The 21,399-nt window shown below is 43.0% G+C and overlaps 1 protein-coding gene across 3 annotated transcripts in view; it reads left to right on the top strand.

Moving 5' to 3' along the window:
• Window positions 1-21,399, top strand: part of tiam2a (TIAM Rac1 associated GEF 2a) — a 127,013-nt gene that overhangs the window by 50,072 nt on the left and 55,542 nt on the right. The window contains exon 1 of one of the 3 annotated variants that reach the window (XM_034123606.1): window positions 912-1,083. The exons of 1 other annotated variant lie outside the window; for it this stretch is intronic. The gene's annotated coding sequence lies outside the window, so the exon portion shown is untranslated. Of the gene's footprint in view, window positions 1-911; window positions 1,084-18,847; window positions 18,921-21,399 lie in introns of those variants that run through there. One more of the 3 variants, XM_034123614.1, reaches the window with a different exon arrangement.

Genomic DNA, 21,399 nt, shown 5'->3' with positions numbered 1-21,399 from the left:
GTGAAGCAAACATTCAATGTAGTGTTAACACAACTGTCTATTCAACACAACTATTTTTGGATCAGTCTGCGCCCTTACTGTTTCAAAGGGCTACTTAGGTTATTAGTAAGTTTTGTACATCCATAAAGTTGATGGACAGATTAAGGAAGCACCTGACTTTTGCCATATTTTCACGAAATGGCACGAAATGGCTATACTCAACTCTTTTTTGGTTTTCAATAAAGTTGTGGATAGTGCTTTTTGGGGGAATTCTTAAATAGCCAAGCTAAGGTAAAAATAGTCTACTTTATCTTGGCTGTAACTATGCTGTATACTATGTTGTACAGTTGATGAAATCCAGGTGGTTCCTCTGTTTGTTTGGCAATGAAAGGATCCAGCAAGTGCAGTTTAACACATCATCATTTGTGATTGGGGTTAATCCAATGTAAACTGACGGGATACTGACTGACTGCAGTTAAATAAGAACATGATCCCACAAAATAAACTGGTACCAAAAGTGAGTCCAACAAACTGAATCCCTTTCCCACAAAGCAAATAACATCTTCATAATGCCCCTCTTATTTCAATCCTCACCCATTTTTATTAAAAACACGACACAAGCAAAGACAGATATAACAATAATAACTTAATTTTCTAAATCTCAACGTTAGAGTTGTATTTATCAGTGTATGTCCCTTTAATTGAACTTAAATGACCATGTAAACAAACTCTAGTTGATTTCATTCATGAATGTCCACGAACCAGTGTTTGGGAACCTCTAATTCACCGTGTTTTTTAAGACATATAGATATATGCTTCTCATTAATCCCCCGGTGTGGCTGCTGTCTGAAGCACACGGCCACCCCCCCAGAGTCCGTCGGAAGGCGGAGTTTAACCCCACATTGTCTGGGAGGAGCCCGCAGTCTCTTGGCTCTCCGTCCCAGGAACATTTGCTGTGGAAACAGAAGAACCGTGGAAGTACGCTCCGAGAAAATCCGATTTTTATATTTCTATTAAATGCAACGACGTTTTATCGAGCCGTGGCAAAGAGTGAAGCACGTGAATACTGCGAGAAATATGTTTTATGAGAGGAGACATTAGCCGGTGAGTTGCAAGCGAACTTATTTCCCTGTCACGTTGGTTTTAAAGGACTCCGCTCATTTGTGTAAAAGCGCTTTGTCCGCTGCAACACTGAAATGAAATGCATCTTCAACCGGGATAACCGCTCAAAGTTTGCCCGGTAAAGAGAAGTTTGGGGTTGATGTGTAGTATTTATTTCATCAGTGACTTCTCATTGGCTGGTGTGAGTGGTAATTCTCGCTGCAGCAGCTATGACTGAAATCATGTACCTATAAAAACCATAAAGTAGCTATGTTCTAAAACACAATTGTCCCGTGGTGTAAGGCGTTGTATTGTACAAGTAGCCTACACTGTAAGAAGTAAAGAGTAGTTATTCAGCAGTTTTTCTATACGTGTAAAAACCTGTCTTTACATTAGTCAGATGTGAAAACTGCAAGTGAGTGATGATTTTCACTTTTTCATAATTGCAATGTCCATTATTTATTTATTTAGTGTTTCAAATCTCAGTTTTATGTAATAAAAAAAGACAAAATACACCCTGTCAGCATGCTCAGCTGTGTTTCCAATCCAAAGGTATTTTGGTGTCCTTTCATTGACACAATAGATCACTTGAGTGTGAAGATGTTCAACATGTATCTCACATCAGTGTCAGGGACCCTCATTTCTCCTCTTTCTTCCTTCTGATTTATGAGAGATTGTTAGCGTTGGTAATTCCCTTAAATGCAGGGGAATGTTTGGATGTGATTTACATTCGGCCTGCATTGTTGTTTGGCCGTGTGCTGGGGTGGAAGGGCTCTGTAGCTACAAACAGAAGTAACAAAAGGGCCCCGGGACCCCTGGAGGGAAGGGCCCCGGGACCCCTGGAGGGAAGGGCCCGCCCTGAGAAAACAGACCCAAGGAACAGTAGTAAGGGCTGGGCACGCCTTTTGGCATTTTGGAGCCTTTGTCATGGAATCCCTGAAATGTCAGTCGGACTGCCCTGCTGCCTTTGCACACAGCTTAGAAAGGTTGTAATATTATTAACAGGCTAATGTTTGACTTACAGAGGCTGGCTGGCCTTCATTGATTTGACCAAGTTCACTTGTCAGGAAATGTAGTTTTATGGTACTTAATTGGATTAATGATTATTTACTGTTCTTGTTTTGGACGCACTGTAATTGCCTTTTTATTATTTATGTGGATCGTTCTTACCCAAGAATTAGACTCAGCCCAACATGAGCACAGAGAAAAGAATGTCTTTGGTTTATTTTTCTGGAAAGGGAACTTGCTGTTTGATTGGTTTACATTTCAGTCTCCCCTGACAATATAATAGACTCTAAAATAATAATTTTCGTACATAATTGCTGCTGTTCTAATGCGTGCACACTGTTTCTGTGCGAAGGCCAGTAACACAATCACTGGGTCAGAAGCCATGGCACCACATGCATGTTTTTGCCTTTTCGCTTCACATTTTTGCGGTTAAGAAATCTTGGACCACAAGGAACATTATGTTTTTATTCTGTTTCTTAGCCGGGTTGGGACGGGGTCCTGAACCCGAGTGAAACTGATTCAGTGTGACCAATAATTTCTTTTTAATGGGAACCATAATAGTGTTTTGCTCGTTCGCATTTTCTATTGTCACGAGTTGGGAGTTATGACATAAGGCTGGCAGGACTGTCTATTTCTCAAAGTTGTTTACCAGTCCAAAGTGATATGTAATGCTACCCTCTCTCTGGGTGGCTCAGAGTTGCTTCACAGGCTTCTACAGCTCATCTCAAGTCTAATTTAAGTGGAATGGCTCCATAACATCATCTAACGGTGACATAATCACCACAGGAACTTCCCTCATTAAACAGTCTGTTTTGAAGTCAGTTGATATAGAATGTGTGACTTTTGAGTTATGGGGAGAAGAACAACCTGACTGTTTGAAAAATGACTCTTCTTGTCATTGACTAGAATAGCAGCTTTCGTCAAGTGAGAAACTTGGAATTTGCTCTACTCTCTTGCAGGCCATTTGGAAAGCTGTGTGTGAGTGCCCGTCGTCGTTAATTCTGAAGCACACTGGCTGAGAAACGCCAATGTTTCATGTCTTCTCTCCGGCACATTTTTCTCCATATAAGGTGGCGTGCATGTGACTTATCAGGCATGGGTAACATCTGTGCTTATTGTCACACGGGGGATAAAGGCCTTTTACTGTCTAGGTAGAGAGGCACTGCAGGGGGAAACCACAGGGACTTCACATGACTGAGGCATCTTCGAGACAATATGACTTGAAACTTTTTTTGTCCATTCTCAGCATATCCACTCCCTTGATTATGTATTTTCAGGGCAAACAGTACAGTGAGGCAAGCGTAATAGTGGCCTATAGGTTTCTATTTCTTTCTTTTGTGGTTGAGATTATATTTGGCTTTCAAAGTGTTTGCTGGTAGTGTACGGCCTGCAGCGTCTGGAGAGGTTACTATAAAAAGAAGGTGAACCAAAAGCTGGTGTTGACAGCATCTTGGCTGAGACTTCTCATTTGCTACCGCACTCATCGCGGCTCCCAACGAAAAGACACATGATTGGCTTTGACCCCTTTCCTGGTGTACACAACTTCAAGTGGAAGAGCTTTCACTAACACCCATCCTGTGTTGTAGTGGCAGTTTGGACACAATAATAACCCAACACTGTGACTACGGAACGGTACGGTCTGTGCTGCATAATTCAGTGCTTCTGAATTTGACTTGTTTTGCTGAGGCTACTAGGTTTGCAGAAACACACACTTACCCATCCATTTTAAGGGATTTGTTCAGTCAGCTGCACTTTTTTGTATCTACTTCAACACGAGATCCCCCTCTCTGCTGCACAAACGGGAACCTCCTGACCAGCTCAGCAGAGCGACATGGTCTCATCAAGCTGAACCGATGCACCCATTCATGCTCTTCTTAACAACCCAAAGCTCCTAGACCTCTGTAGAGATTATTCTGTAGCTCTAAATTGAATTGCACTCCTGCTGGGCTCACCTACTAAACAATGGCTTGTAAGGTTTTCAAAGAGAATGAAGATTAAATGGTGGTGGGCACTTTAACAACGTATCAAATGAGGTAATGGATTAAGAGTTAAAGTGCAGGTGATTGGTGTGTAGGTCGAGAAGTGAGCGAGGTAGCCCTTTAAACAGCGCCACACAACCTCACATGTGACAACGACTTTCATTAACCCTGAAGAAAGAAATAACTGCAAGACATGCCATTATCATTCTTCCATTGATGGTCATATAAATCATATGGCGATTGGTGTGCATGAAGCAAAAATGCTCCCATGGCAGCAGTTGAGTAGCAGTGCATGTAATTCCTGTGAGCTTACCAGAGAGCATGCAATATATCAGTCTGGAAGGTGAAGGAGATGCTGCCTCAGCAATTTGAACGAACGATCATGTGATTTACAAGCCGTGGGTGAACAAGAAGTAGTTTGATTATCAAAATGTATGAACAAAGAGGCGGAGAAAACAATTAGTATTGAGTACAAAGAGCGATATGCTAGTGTATTGATCTACGTATGTATGACATTTGATAATCGAGACAATCCAGCTGCATTGGGGAACCCCATTGAAGGGTGACCAATTAGTTGTCTTATCGTCTTAGAGAGGGCAGCCTTTTTGTTCCGTATGTCTTCGAAAGACGACACGTGTTGGCATATTCTTTAAGCGATCAACAGCCCTGTTTGTATGGAAATACCCCATTGTGCATCCCCCTCTCCTCTGCTTTAAGCCTGCTCACCGGTCAATCCTTATAACAATAGAAATTAAGATTGATCCGCCCTACCTCGGCCCAGTAGCCATAAGGTCTCACTTATTCTCCTGGCCCTATTGGAAAGGCAAACACAGCTGGTGCTACAGGCCAAAGTGCTCGCTGCTTGGATGTTCAGTTGGTGTCATGTGTCTTATGTTTCCCTTCATGATGGATGGAGCAAATAGTGGGTACACATTTACCCTAGCGCATCCCACCTGCTCATCAGTGGGTGGAGCCTTTGTCATTGATGAAAGCTACGAACTTCTGATGTAGTGTCCACAGCACCTCAAGCTAGGCGATTGATTCTGCGAACAGTCATCTGTTAAATAATTAAAGCTGCGTTCATTTTTTCTTTGAACTGCATGGTATTAATTGAGCCAGATCTCTTTGCTTTTTATAGATAATTTAGAGGACATACGTTGCCTGATCCTTATCACAATATGATTCACCTGAATTAAATCTCAGTCCCACAAAGAGCCGATAAGAAGAGGGTTTTGATGTGAAAAAAATCCATCACTGACCGCACATGCATCCAACTGCGTCCAATACTTCGTTCATCATAGTCTTCCTTTAGCACAATCTATCCGTCATCACAACACAAAACTGCTATAACTCTGCAGTCTTACAAGATATTGATGTTGTTTCCCTTCTTTTGCTGGCTCAGTAGATTGCCCCGCTGAACTGCGATGGGCATGACGTGCGTATATCTGCACAGTTTCCTGGGCTTTGTGACAAATATGAAGTGCATTGGGGAGGGTCTTTGGCAACCACTATATTCGTGTTATGTTGAGGAACATTTTCAGGCTCATTAGCACTCCTCTCCCTGTTCATCCCCCCTCCATGCTTTAGCAGTATGTGGTTTGATCTCCGAGCAAGATAATCTCTTTTCTCCACTTCTTACTCTCAGGGCTTTGTCATGTTGGTTCAGTCATTTGGCGTCCAGCCAGCGCAAACAGAGGCAGGGTCCTGATTGCTTTGGGTCAGGTAACCCTGGTATCCACTTAGTGAACATGCTCAATTAAAGCTTTCTTGAAAATCCTTTTTTTTCAAAGAGGTAAATGTATCCAAATAACATGTTTCCTGGCACGATATTATCGTCAAGGCTTATTTGTCTGACAGGCCTCAGCTGTCAGAACAAAAGAGGATATGTGAGCAAAGTGACTCATTGTGAAGTATGTCAAGATAAGAGCAGAGAAACGGTAATTTAATGACCATTTAATCAGTTCCATCAGTTTATGCAGTCTGTGAAATGGCAGCAAAATAGTATAACATGCATCATATCCTGAATGTAATGGAATCTAAGTGGTGTATCGGCCAGGCGGCATTGGGAGAGATTGTGTGTGGGCTTGCTTATTATTTCAGCACTCTCTGGATGCCCAAAGATTGACTAGCAGTTCTCCATTCCTCCCTATGGTCGACTTGGGTTTCCTCATTGCAAGGAACCTTCCAACTTCATTATTCTCTGCCAGCGCCAAGAACCCAGAGTTCACTCGCTATCGCCCAAGGGAAACAATTGCTCATACAGCCTGGCTCGCTCTCCATGCCACCCTGGCTGCTCAGTGTATACACGTCTCGTGTGGCTTTAACAGTTGATGGGTGCAGGTGCAAAGGTGGATGAAATGGACAGTCTAGACAGTTCCATCCAGCAAGCCTTGTACAAACAAATGTTGAGAAAAGAAACCTTTTTCGGAAACGGAGAAACAACTTCACCATTGTATGTAGCTTAGGAGCTAAAGTCTATACTGTCATCGTGGCTTTCTGGTTCTGCCACATTTTTGGCCTCGAAACATGCCACAGCATTATTTCAAAGTGAAAAGGGTCAGTCTTATAGTTGGCAAGTTCCTCCATGAGTTGATGCCAAGTCAAGCGGATTACTCAGAGTGCAGGTCGCTGCTCAGCTTGTTGCAACCTGGGAGAGTCCTGCAATATTTATGTCTTCTTCTTCTTCAAACGGTGTTGCAGCAGATGCTATTGGGCACTCATAAATGCTGCTTTTTAAAAGTTTTATGAGTCTGTGGATTCCCAGCCATGTCAGAGGGCTATTAAAACTTGCCACTCACAGAAAATCTATGCCATGTTGCAGAATCTCTGAACCCCACGGCATGATATTAGAGAAGAGGTGAAGGGCAGCCAGTTCACCGGCAGCCCCATGTATGTGCTGTGTGTACAGGGGATACCAGAGGCTATAAATGCTATTTGACATTCAACTGTCATTGGAGAGGCTGACTCCTAATGTGTCTGCAGCTCGATTCTAATGTTATTAAAGGTACTGGAGCCAAGAAAGTGTTCTGCTTGGTTTAGAGACTCCCTAGTCTTTTAAAGCACTGCTACTTTGATCTGAACAAGGTTATCAGAGGAGAACTACAGCTACTTTTAGGGGTGCTGGAGGCCAATTATATTTCAAAAATATATTGACAGAGCCAAGCTAGCTGTTTCCCCTTGCTTCCAGTCTGTATGCTAAGCTAATCTAACAGTATTCTGCCTCAAGCTTCATATTTACTTTTCAGCATGATAGTGGTATTGATTGATGTTGTCTAACTCTAGGCTTGAAAGCAAATAAAGGAGGGAGACAAAGTGAGAACAAAAAGAACATTGTGTATAAACACCTACACCACTACTGCAAAGTTAAAGCAGATGGCTTGTGGTCTTTGGTCAGGCTTTGTTGCACACTAACCCCACTGCTCCCTATGTACTAGCCATGGTGGCCATGAGAGTAGCAAGTATGGGTCATCTCACTCAACCCCTCAAACCTCCCTGGTGGATTGACCCACTCAACAGGACCATTGTTGGCTTTTCCACACAGATCTCCCTGGATGTAGATGATGTGTGAGCTTGAAGTGTCTACATTTTAGACTGGCTCTCTGTGGTTAAAGAGGGAAGGAGTGACTCACAACTACAAGAGATGTGCATATCCTCTGTGTGTGTGTGTGTGTGTGAGTGTGTAGAAAATCAGTGCCGAATGTGGGGCCACTGGCGCACATGTCATATGGCAGCTTTTCTGCTTGCATTCTTTCTAGCTGAATAACAAGAACTCTGTGTTACACGGCATAACTCTCTCAAAGCCTTCATCAGCCACGTTGATGGAGAAACTGTGTGAACCGCCTGTTAGCTGTAACACGATGAGCGTTTTCTTAACCTGTCATCTGCTTTTATGATAAGAATCCTTCTGCCTGCCTCGTTCGTTTCGACCCTTTTAATATACTCATTGATATTCGCCTGGCATGTGACAGGATCGGGTGTAAAGTGAATGTGTACAGCTCTGAAGTCATTCATTATAAATCATTTCCTCTATGGAGGGTGGAATCATTTATTCACAGTCTCATGAGGTTAGTGATCCAAGGAGCACACCCTGACTGGTGACTAATAGGTGGCTGATGTAGTGTCACACTGACTTTGGTGTCTAGGTTATCGCAAATGATCTTCTTTCTCAATACAAAACACAGGAAGCTTAATTTCACTTATTTTGCTGTAGGTATCTATGCTCTAGCTTGGATCATTGTCATCAACAGTTCTCTCAGTCTGTTTCTGTCCAGCAGAGTCTAACAGTAGAAAAGATGACTTTAATAACCGTGATATTTTCTTGAAGTTATTTTGAAAACCACCCTTGTCTTTTTAGGCACTCATCCTGCTCCCTACTAGTTATTTTGTGCGTGTGTGCGAGGGGGCGGTTAAGGTCTCAAGAGGCAAGATCTGTGGCCTGCTCGCGTGGAGCCATCGTCCTCACTGGAAACTTGTGGTAGCCTTTTTTTATGCTATTAACAATATTATACACGGCATGCGTTCTTCTACTGGCATGCCCAAGCTTAAAATAATGATGTTGAGAAATGCCAGGAACTGGGGTTTCCTGATGGTTAAAGCTGTTACAGTTCAAGGAGCTAGAGGCGAAAAGCTGTACTTACACCGTCACGTTGTATTATTAACCTCATGCATCATCTCTCTCTGTATTCTGTCCTTTCACTCGATGAATCATATGCTATTCTTTCCTGTGGCTGATGACATTTGGAATTGAGATGAGGAAGCCTAAATAAACACATTTACATCTTTTGTTTTTCATTGGCGTGTATAACACCTAATTGGCACAAGAGAATGTAGTCCATTAGTCACCAGGCAGCTTCTCTGTAATGACAATTGTGTGTGTGTGTGTGTGTGTGTTTGTGTGTGTCTAAGGGGGTTGTCTTAAGTGCTCATGTTTGGTCCCAGACATGCCCCCTGCTTATTTGCTAATCATGCTATCATACAATGCCACAGGCGATTTTCTAAGCCAACAAGTATTTTAACAAGCTGGAAGACTGCACTCATTCTTTCCGAGCGTTTACCAGCATCCATATCATCGCCCTTAATGTCTGGGCTTTTTAGAACGCTTTGTAATGCGCTAGTCTGGCAAGCCACAGGAGTCCAAGGCTAACATAAATGAACACATAGCTTGAAACATTTTGAAAAAACTTGGTATGATAGTTTATATACTGTATGCAGGGGTACATCAGAGCCACCTTGATGTACACAAAGCAGCCTCAAGTCAGGTTAGATACATTAAACCACTGTATGCCTCTGTGGTCATTACTGCTGTTTAAAGTGGGTTTCCGTGCATGAGTCCTGGCAGTGTGTATTCATTAGTTATTAACTCAGTGGCGGCGCTCTCTCTTGATCATTTCTGAAAATCTGTGAATCTCTCCAGCAACTTTCTTCCCGCCCTTTTCATACCTCGCTTTCTGCGATTATGGACATTTTTTACCATTATTGAGAGCAACAGTGGGTAGATTGTAGTCAGCCATTTGCCTCAAGGGTTAAGTATCCATCTCTATTCCTTCTAAGCCCACCCCTGCCTAGGAGGAGAAGGCAGTGAATAAATACCACCCTTGTCCTCTCATAATGGAACAGCTTGACCTTTCGTGACCTCCGCTGGTGGGAGCATCTGCCTGTCGATTCCACCATCCCCTCCTGTGGGACATCAGCGGGATGTCGCATCTGCCCGCAAGCTGTAATTCAATTGGTCAAGACATTTATTTAACAGAATAAAAATTAAGTACTGGCCTGTAACTTTTCAGAGACACAATAGAACCCCGTCAACTGGGATTTGCTGTTGATTTACAGTCTGTAATCGTGTCAAAGTAGTTGTTTCTCCCTGGGCGCCGTGCATGACGACTGCATAATGAGCAGGATACTCATTGACATTCTTGAGCCTCCCTATATGGATGGGATAATAATGAGTTTGGCAGGGGCCTTAATTTAATCGTGTCGGTAAAAGTGGTGCACATGTGGCACAGCTGCTAGCGCTTAGCCGGGTCCTGCCATGCCCTTTGAGGAGGTGCCATTCGGTGCCCGCATTGGCTTGTCTTCCTACTGCGTTATCAGTCTTTATGAACCACATTCCTTCATGAAAAAGCTTTGCAGGGCCGGACAAAGGAGTTTGTTTTGCAAAGATTTGTCTGTGACTTCTCTGCCACAATCGAATTAGCTCACGTGCCTCTGCATCCGCGTGACTAGAGAAACTGGTTTATGTGTTTTTCCTGCAGCCGGCACAGGTCAGTCTTTGTTGTCTCGTTTATTTAACTTTAGCAAAGAACTGCCTGAGTGCTTTGTGGAGCACCTGTTCTGGATTATAGGTCGATAACGGCTCCCAACTAATTTCTCGCGATAATTCAACTGTGAAATCTAATCTCACCTTTGCCATTTGGGCTCTTTTTTCTTTTTATAGGAGTGAGCTTTGAAGAATTCCTGCCCTGATGTTAAATGTCCAAAGCTGTTTCTACTTTAATATAAGGAGTCCGAGACAATGGCACAAGTGTTACCAAGCAAATATCCTCCAAACATTTATACAACATTCTATGTACATCATTGAATTGCATGTTAACCTAAGACACAGTTTTTGGACATAAACTAGGTCATGGGGGGTGCACTGACTAAAACATCTGCTGGGAGAGAGACAAGCAGACATGCAAAGGAGTGTCCACACACTCGTGGCAGGTGTTAAACCTGTTTGTGAGTGATGAACTCTTCCCTGCACCATGTTTCCTGTTTGGCATTATTTCTCATAACACTTGAACATAAGGGCTGTGTTATTAACAAATATTTCATTATAGTTCAATGCTGTTTAATTTCTAGATTATCCATATGCTCTAAAACAGAGCAAATTTCATTCAATAGGAATAATTTTGAGACTCGAAAAAGCAGTTTCTGCCATTGTTTCATGAAAAACGACTATTCTTTTGACATTTAAAAAAAACAACATTCCACTGATGGCCACAGCTAGCTGCAAACAGAGACTAGTGTTTTTTACTCTCCCAGGTGTGGTTGTTTGTTGGCCGTAATAATGAAATTAGGTCCATCAAGATTGTCCCAAATATGTGTCCTGATGTATGAAGTGGATTAGTTTGAATCAAATGACACATCTTTGACTGTTTGGCCTGTGCAGTGTGTGTTTAACCAGCTGTCTCCCCCATCACCAGTCCCTTCAGGACGCTGAGCAGACATTGTAGCTCAGATTTCTCCCCTCTTATCTGTGTTGTAAGAACAGTAACAGTTACTGTACAGTCAGCTGGGCTTGAAGCTGCAATAAAACAAATTGTTTTGGTTTATGATAAGGGGAGCTATAATGTTCCTGCTTTCCTGTAAAAGCGAGATTGCACCAAGCTGGTCTTTTTTCATAACCTGTTTATTGCTTTAGGAATATACCAACCTTTGATCAACAGCCAGCTCAGCAGGGAATATTAGTTATTCTGCCTCTTCTGCGGAGAGCCAGCTTTATGTCAAACCACAGTTACTTTATGTGGAGATTATTACAAGCTTTCTTCGCATGTTTTAACTTAAGTGGGACATTTCCTATTTAGAGGAGTGTTTAAGGACATGTATACGCTTGCATGCATGTAAACGCACTGCATATATGCTCCAGGTAGAGCAGCAGGACGTGTCTAAACAGCGGTGATTCCACCTGATGGATGGTTTATTTAGCCGTCCAGACTGTGGTCCTTTGTTTACTGGGCTCTGATGTAGGTCCATGACCTGATGCTGACACCCCCTCCGCTTTATCCTGCCATCTACAGCCGCTGGCCTGACTCTACTCTGCTAGAGGAGAGGATGTATGTTTGTCTCAGACAGGCCCCAACAGTGTGACCAGAATACTAACAGGAAAAACACTATACTTTGTAATGAGTCATCACATTCAGTTTTTTCAACGGAAAGAAATTGCATTCCTGCGTCGTCTAATGCATTTGTGATGGGGTTCAGATTTGCCGCTGGGAAAAGGTCACTTCTTGATAAGCAATGCAGTCCTGAAATTACTTTTTAAACAAAGTTAATCCTCCATTCTGGTGGAGAGGGATAATCCTGCTTGTTTGTAGTTTGGTTTCACTTGTTTCAGGCATTCCTTTAAGTGTTCATATGTTGAAACAAGGCAGGGTTAAACAGATCTCAGCTGCTTACTACATTATAAGCAAGCACTGAATTATGTCATGCTTATGTGAACATTGACTGATCTGCCATGTTCCAGATGATTTTCTCACCAGGTAAAATCCATCCTGAGCACTTAACAGAGGTAGTCTTTCTGACCTGACAACGTAGTAAAGGAAAGGCTTTAATATGGAGTGTAATTACCTCAGGTAATGACCCCTAATGGCTAGCAGCTCCTTTGTTATCTATCTTAACCTTGACCACCATGAGCCAACCAACCAGACAGGCCCAAACAAGTCGACTCACCACTAATGGACTTAAAGCATCACCTAAGCTTTCCCCTGTCAGTTTGTCAGAGTTTGTGGCTTTAGCAAACATGACTGTGATGTATGACCTGCGCAGAAAGTGCTGAGCAAACAATTGCTAAAGCCTTGTCGTCACATTATTTTGTTCAGTTACTTACTGTTTTTTGAGAGCCTTTTTGCTTGTATTGATAGTGAAGCCAAAGATGGTACATGGGGTGCCAACTCTAGCAGGGCATCCCTTACTTATCATGTTCATTGGTGTATTTACTGTGTTATGATAATCTTCTAACCTGTACGCTGAAGAAAAAATAATGCTCATGAATTCAATCGGAGCAAGCACAGTGATTCATGTCCTGTTTGGCCCGACTGCGATCGACACTTTGGCCTATAATGGGCCATAAAAGGAGAGACATTGCCAGTTGTAGCGCTAGTTCACCATGAACATATGGGTTGCCTTGGCATAAGGAGATAACATTGAAATTACCATATCCATTAGCGTCAACCTGTCCTCTGGCTTTTCAAGCTTAAATCACATGTTGGTAATCCATCAGCTCGCACTGTGCCAACTAGGGATGTCCCGATCACCTTTTTTTGCTCCCGATCCGATTCCGATCATTTGATTTTGACAATCTGCCGATACCGATTTTTCCCGATCCGATCTTTATGCAATGCATTAAGAGAAAAAAAAGGTAACAGATAACGGCTGGTCATCCAACGCGATGAATTCAGCTATCTTGGCTGTTATTTTTTTGGCCTTTTCACTGTTCTGGGGCAGTTTCTCTTTCCTTTTTAAAAGTCTCTGAAAGTGTCGGTTGTTTCAGTGCCGTTACCTGAGTGGCCGCTGTGTACTCGTCGTGTTGTTGTTGGTGTTTGTATTAGATTGGTCGTGTTGAACGTAGCTCTGTTCTTTCCACCACGCGGAACCTCCGCCTTGCAAACATTGCATCTGGCTGTTACACTGCCTTCGCTTTCAATTTTATAATACTTCCAAATTCCTGACATTTTCTCTGTCCCGACTCCCGAGGCACCAGCTGAACGTAGCCTCTTGTTAGCTTACTGCTGCTATTAGACACTGCGCCCTGCCCACTCTGTTGCCAGATTTGAGAGAAATAAGCAACCAGGTCTATGAAAACAAGCCCAAAAGAAGCAACACATACATGATGTTGTGTAATTTTAAACCAAAACTAAGGCCTCAGGATGACTTTAAGACGTGAACATGGTCATTTTTGTTTTGTAACATTAAATAAAATGTATAAAAATATTTTATAAAAAAAAAAAAAAAAAAAAAAAAATTCCCGATCCCCGATTTTTTTCTCCCGATTCCGATCTTTTGAAAATCACGTGATCGGCTCTGATCCCCGATAACGTGATCGGATCGGGACATCCCTAGTGCCAACACATTTCTGATAAAGTGTCAGACTTTGCAGCGGGTGAAAGTGGCTCGGGGTTGCTCCTGGGGTTGAGTTGCTCTACGCCCAGGGTGGGGGAGGCCACAAGGGCAAGCTCCCTCTGGCGTCAGAGCTCCTCAAGAATGCGGAGAGGGATTAATTCCTGTCTGTGGCAGTGATGGATGGGGAGGAAAACCACACTCCCCTACACTCACATATAGGATGTGTTTGTCCCTCCCCTGCAGTAGGTGCCAGCGTAGCAGGTGTGTGTGCGGTTTTTGTGTTTGTGTGTCTGCTGGGACAAAGCCAGACTTGGTTGTTTGCCCTACTGCCCCAGATAGAGCTGTATTCACCAGCCGCATGTCATTTTGATTCCAAGGCGCAGCTTTTATCGTCCCAGTTCAAGTCTGGGGCACTTTAAGCAATTCGCTTCATCCTTTTCAAATCGCAGATGAATTGATTTCTGCCTCCTCCTAATAGATTTTTCTTCTTCCTGTTGAGTCCGGTGATTGATGCCGTGTATGCGCCTTTGTGGTTTTCAATGTGTTCCTTTGACTTCTGCTTTCTACGAGACCATCGATTACTCTACACGCACACTTCTACCTGCTCCCTGAATCCCCAGCACCTCATTGTTTTCCTGAAAACCTCTGGTGACCTCTAGCAGTGAGCTCCATGTGACTGATGCATTGCCCCGCATTGGTCAATGATCGCTGATGGATCACCTCAGGGAGGCTGGAGTGTGTCTCCCATGACTGCCGCAGTACACGACTGCGACTCTTGCTATGGTAATGAGCGGGGGGGACGCAGGCTGATGGTATTAATCACTAGAGCTCACTCCACGGAGCGTGTGACAGATCATCCCGCAGCGCACAAAGGACAGCCACAGTCAATTCCAGTACAGATAATACAGTTTGCGGATGGGATTAATTATGCAGATTTATTATGCAGACGTTTGCACTCCACGCGCAAAATACAGAAAGTTGTTTTTATTGATGATGCCTGAGATTCAAACTGACCTTTGTCTGAAGGTTAACAACTACTAAAAGGATGTTCTTTTCGCTTTTCTACGCCTTAAAAGGAACTTTTCTCTCCCTATCTCTTATCGGCGCGGAGATAATTAGGTATCTCTTCTTCCCCTTTGTCTGTCGTGCTTTGCCCCGTCTTCCTGGGCAGGGCTGGGTGTATTTGTTTTCCCAGAAGCCCCTGTGTCTCTTATCTGACCCTGTGGCTGCTAAAGACTCTGGTTCCACATGTTTCCTATGCACCGTCTGTCACTCATTCTATTACTTACACCACCTCCAGGCATTTTCTTTATAATTCCACAGCGTGTAGACTGGGGCTCTGCTATAGCTCTGCTTTGATTAGACTACATGACATGAGACTGAATAAACTTCGCTGAGATGTTCTGCTGCAGCACAGATGTTGAGGTGTGTGTGAGAGAGCGTAATGACTGCACCAGAAAATCAATCAGTCAGTTTGAAAGCCAGATCCTGTAGCTCTGGACCAAGATCAAGTACATGCCGTGTGTGTGTGTGTGTGTATCTTTCTCTCCACATATTTAACCCCCAAAACGACCTTCTTCTTCTGTCCATTAAGCTGCTTAATTAGCAGAGAAGCTGATGGAAAGCTGATTTCCACCTGCAGTCTTCCAGCTGTTTGCTTGATCCCACACATGCACACACACTCCATCTTTTTGAGAGCTGTTAACTTATTCATCCCTCTCAAAACACACACACACACACACACACACACACACACACACACACACACACACACACACCCCCCCCTTGAGGATGTTCAGAGTCAGTGTCTTCCTCAAACAAAGCTTCAGAAGTTTACATTTGAGGACAAACACTCTGGTGTTTTGTTTTCCTCTCACATACAAACATCAGTGCAGCATGCACAGACATCTCCTGGTTCATTTAAAGTCTAGAGTGTCTGACTCTGTTTTGGGCTGTCTTGTCCGACAGGAGATCCAATTTGTAGAAAATGAACTGAGCTGACAGCGGCAGAAAATACAGTTTTCACTGTGAGAGAGGGACGAGAAGGTGAAATAGGGGCGGGAGAATGGGAGATATAACCTTAGAATGTCATAAAACATGATTAACACAATTAACACTTGTATGTTCATGAGTTTAATTTGGGTTTTCACAATCTGATTGTTGTCTTTATTTTAATTTGTAAAGACGTTCAGTTTACCAAGATAAACAGCAGTTTAATTGTTAAAAAGTCGGAGTGAGTTGGACTTTTGTAGCCAAGCACCAAACGAAAGAGTTGACCTTTCCCTTTGACCTCCATATTAAGTGAATTCCATCAGTCTACTACACCCCCAATCCCGTCGGCCATCTAGTTATAATTTCTACACTGTTGCTATATAAATCCATGCTTCTGGGAGAGGCGCTCTGCTAATCTCTCCTCAAATGAGCAATTAAGATCAATTTATTTCCTCCCAATGGACGCCCGGTTCACAAATTGTCTCTGACTGCAGAGCCCAGTCGGCAGCATAATCAATGACATCAAACCATAAACGGCCTCCAGCTATGAGAGTAGCTCCATCACGCTGTTTAGTCGGGGGACAGGAAATATTAGCACGCTGACTGAAAACTCAACTCTCCGTGCTGCTCTCTCCCCGAATCTCCTTCTCCACGCCATTTTTCATCCCTGTGAGAATCCTCGACCAGAGTTTTTCATCACAGATGGATTATAACCAGTAATCTGCCTGAGATTAAATGTGGCAGAATGTATTTTACATAAAAAAGTGTAGTCTCTTGGCAAATTAACTGTAACTCTTTCAGTTTAACAAACACATAGGGTGCATCTGTCTGAGATACTTGAGTTACTTAAAGGACAGAAAGTGCTGCAAAGTAAATGTGCTGGATACATGTAGCTAGTATGCTAGATGGGTGTTTAAAAACAATAAATATCAAATGTTGACATGTGGGAGGTTTTGAAAAGAAAGAAAAATGGAAGCACTCTGGGACTTCTTAACCCTCAGGCTGCACTCACCTTTACCTCACTAACATCTATTATTGAAGTTGATTTATGACCTTATGTTGGTTTGACTAAAGTAACTGGGGCCTCAAATTGAAAGAAGGGATTTCTGTGAGGGGCTTTGGTTTTGAGTCACTGAAAGGCCATCAGGAGCCTCAGACCTCGGTATCAGTGTTTGAAAGCTTTATCCCAAAGCAAAGCTCTGTCTATAAGCTCTTTGAAACCTGTGTCCCTGCGCATACAATAGTAGTACTCACATTTTCCTCAAAATTAGATACGCCTTTCCTTTAGATGCTGTAAAATCTCAGTCAGGTACACACAGGCAGTATATGACATCAGTAGTGATCTAATTATCATGATATGACCTTGAGCTTCCACATCAAAATTCTCCATTAGTTCAGCATTTAAAGACATTTCTTTGAGATGTATGCATGAGTCAGTTGCTCAGAGCGTGGATATAATTTGGCTCTGGAGAGCTTGTTGGGCCCCTAATTGATCTTAATTAGCGGTCAGATCACTTTGCCATGTGGAATTAGACCCGGCACCTGCTCTGTATAAATATGCATCACAGCAGTCTTCCCCGCCTTTCTTTCTCTTTTCTTGGCGCCTCGCTCTTTTCATGCCTCCCGGCCTCTCCGAGCGTGCTGTGCACCGACCTTTTAGCTGCCTCCATCTATAGCCGGACAAAGGGCTTTGAGAGGAGCTCAGACTAGGCCACGAGGACTATTGTGCTGATAACAATGTTGTTTAGCTGTGGTGAACGCGGCTAATATTGTGTCCCGGGGCTGACGTCTCCATGTCAAGCAGAAGGCTGATGGAGGACTATACCACAGCTGCTCATTCAGCGTGGCATGGTCGTGACTTTGAATGGCTATTCAGGCCATGATGAATTTCTAGAGAAGAACCAAAATGAGCATCCGAGTGAAATAGGCTCTCATGTTTCCCATTTGTTGGAGTGATGTCTCCTAAAAGCACTCGGATACTCTGGAATAAACAACTAGACCGCGAGAAAGTTGGGAGCCGCTTTAGGAACAGTCTTGGTCCAGTTTTGATGCTGTGTTCTGTTCTGGTGTGGCTTTCTGAATGGGTCCAGTTTGACCATGTGACCACAGTTATTTAAACTATAGACACATGGAGGAATGTGTATGCTTTTTTAACAGACGGCGGTCTCAAGTTCGTCTCCGCCGGGATGAGGCTTAGTCACAAAAATGTAAATGCATTTCAGAAATTTTAATTCCAGAGAAGGTTTTGACTCACTTTCTTGCATTTTAATTAGCTTATCAAAAAGAGCTGCATATTTGGCCCCTCTGGCCCTTAGAAACTTCCATACAGCTTCTCCTCTGCTTCCACTGTATCATTTCCTCTTTTTTGCACCTCTGTCTTTACTCACTGGACTTTTTTTCAAATTCCCTGGCTTACACTTACTCAGACATACACATACACACTACATTTCTGCCTCCTTAGTGGCGGGCTGCCTGCTGCTTGGGTCATTGTGGTATTTAGGGTCAGACAAGAGCCCCAGTCATTGCGCCCTCCCCAGTGCCTCCCAGGCAGCGCTGCAGCCATTATACGCCAGCTTGTCTGGCTCAATCGCCTCAAACAGCTATGGAAAACCGCCTTGGCTGTAACACGCCCCGCATCCTCCTCCTCGCCAACGGAAAAGCAGTATGTAGGAAAAACAACACAGTGGAGCAGTGGAGCCTTTTAGCAGCGGAGACTCTAAATGGATGAGAGCTATAAAACATCCTTCTCTTTCTGAGAGAGCTCTTCTGTTGAGAACTTTTCACTTTTTCCTCCCAGCCCTCCTTGCTTTTCCTCTTGGCGCTCCTCGTTACCCAGGGTTACCCCAGGAGGGCTGTGATTTGCTGAAGCCGGGAGGGAGTTTCCACGTGTCCTCCACAGTGTCTGGGCGTGTGAGTCAGTTGCGCTGTGTGTGTTGCTTTAAGACACAGGGAGAATCCACTTTTCTGATCAGAGAACACCAGCTAGACTTCTCCTTTGCACGCTGTTCAAAGAGCTTTTAGATGAAAGCCCGGGCCACAGAGGTAAGGGATGTTATGGGTTCTGTGTTTTATCTTTCTCTCCCTTTGTTTCTCCTATTTACTGGATTAAGAGGGGGCTAAGGTGAAGAGGTTGCATTGTGTTTCCTATTGTTAAGATCCACAGGTGTGGGTTACTCTGTATGTGTGAGTGTGGTTTAGTTTCCACCTGAAACTGTTAGATAGTAGTATGTGCTTAAGCTCTGGTGATCTACCTTGCTTGTACTTGAAGATACAACAAAATGACTCTCACAATCTCACACTTTATCACTTCAGTGTGTTTCAGGGTTGTCAGCATGTTTATCCATGACTCATGTTCACGCATGAGAATAACTGAGATTAACAAACATACCTTTTTTTTTATCTCATGCGAAACTTGCTTGATACTAACTCAGTGGTATCCCGTTGTACAAAAGTGTTTGGAAACATTTTAATTTTCTTGGCATCACCCTGGAATGCCAGTGGGCAAACGTGTATACATCTTACAGATTGCTGCCATGTCATTCTTTGTCATGAGCCAGACACAGAGCTTCTCAATATATAATGAAAAAGTCCGAAAGACACTTAACAAGCACTTTGATGGATGTTTGGTGGCTTTGGCTGAATCCACCACTCAGTAATATGGGCTTTCAGTGAGTGATTCATAGATTGACATTTCTCCTCACAAGCAAACAACCGCAAGATGCTTTAAATCTGGTTCATATGACAAAAGCTCAGTTGGAAGGGGAATGTTCTCCCCTATTTTCTCTTCTTCATTTCCTGTTGTTGTTTTTGTCCTGAAAGAAAGTGTGTGTGGTTGTTTTGCATACGTTTGATTTCTGAGCTGCGTCTTAAAGTGCGGGGCTTTAAGGGCACTGCTCCTTTAAGAGCTCAGTTGTCAGGGTGCCAAAGGAAAGTGATAAGAGACAAGTCCCATGGGCTGTGATTTTGACAGCAGGAAGGCAGTGTGATTGTGTTAACAGTCACCTCCAATAACCTCATAGATCCTAGTTCACAGTATTATAATTCATTATAAAGCATTGTTGGTTAGGGCTGCTCAATTAATCATATTTTAATCGCAATTACGATTTTGGCTGAAAACAACATAATCGAAATAAAACTATTATTATTAATTTTTTTATTATTTAAAAAAAAAAAATTATATATTTTTTTATTGGTTTTTCAATTGAATTATACTTAAAGTTCAGGGTAATAAACTGTTAAAAACATACTACACATTTTTTCTTTCAATAAATTGATGTTTTCAAAGTAAATGGATAATCGTTTTTAATAATCAATATCAATTATTGACCCAAATAATCGAGATTATGATTTTTGCCATAATCGAGCAGCCCTATTGTTGGTATGTAATTTTGTATGAGATTATTTTACACCCTATTTGCGTTATTTATTTACATCAGAAGTACTGTGTTTTAGCATTGTTGTTATACTGGTGGTCTCCTTTGGGAAACAGTTGAACACATATTGTATTTCCAAGGTTCTATGGCAGAGTAAGTAAAAAAAAACTGCACTTACAGCATCATGAAATTACTGTGAGGCTAAGTTATCTGGGGATTTGCCCTGTGTTTCACACTGCTGTGTCAATAGCTTGTTCCTTCAGCTTTGGTCCCACGTTTAGATTCAAGAGCATTAGGGTTGGACTTACAAAGTTGCTTCTTCAAACTTTGATGGAGCTTCTGTTCACCAAATGCCCCGGTGGTCTTCATGTAGGAAAAAGGCAGGTCCTTCTTTAACACAATGCCATCATGTACCTTCTGTGTTTATACCGCGTCGAGGTGTGGCCCATTCCTCACATTTTGCCTGAACTGCAGACCCAAGATACACACGGTGCCAGACTAAACATGAAGCTTACGTGGGAGTCATCCAGGGGCAGCCAGAGAAGAATGCCAGGTCATGGGGTGTGTCGAGGAGCAGTAGGGTGGCAGTGGTCCCTTGGCCCTTGAGCAGATGGCTTGTAGGAAGCCTATTGAGGAGAACAGAGGACTGAAGGGGAAATGGGAGGTTCAGACTGGGTGCAGGGGTTTGCAGCTAAAAGGAAGACTTGTCTTGTTGTTCTCCCAAAACAGTCGCACAATACTGCAGTTGAAGTCGCAGCAGAAGGCGAACGTGTGTGTCTTTTTAGGTTTGTGTGTTGGCATGCCTTTAAGCCTTTCACACACACAACCCTGCTCTGTGTGAATGAAGTTTGTGAGAAAGGCGCTCAAAGAAAGAAGTCTCTCTGACAAGTTCGACAACCAGCTTTATGCTGACTCCTAGTGTTGGCAGCTGCTTTCCTGGTCTTTACTCAAGAGAGCATTGTTTATATACGTTGTATTCATACAGGGAACTAAAGTAATTTTGCCTTTCACTTTCTGTCTTCAAGATGCACGACAAATAGGGAATTGAAAACAAATATGCCAGGTTTCCTGGAGGTTTCTAGGTTAATGGGGGCTCAAATGCTTTGAGTTGGAACAGTCATGTGCTGTTGAACATGTATCCATAAATA

The sequence above is a fragment of the Trematomus bernacchii genome, unplaced genomic scaffold (assembly GCF_902827165.1).
Source record: "Trematomus bernacchii unplaced genomic scaffold, fTreBer1.1, whole genome shotgun sequence".
Taxonomy (NCBI): domain Eukaryota; kingdom Metazoa; phylum Chordata; class Actinopteri; order Perciformes; family Nototheniidae; genus Trematomus; species Trematomus bernacchii.
This window is presented reverse-complemented; position numbering and strand designations above follow the sequence as displayed.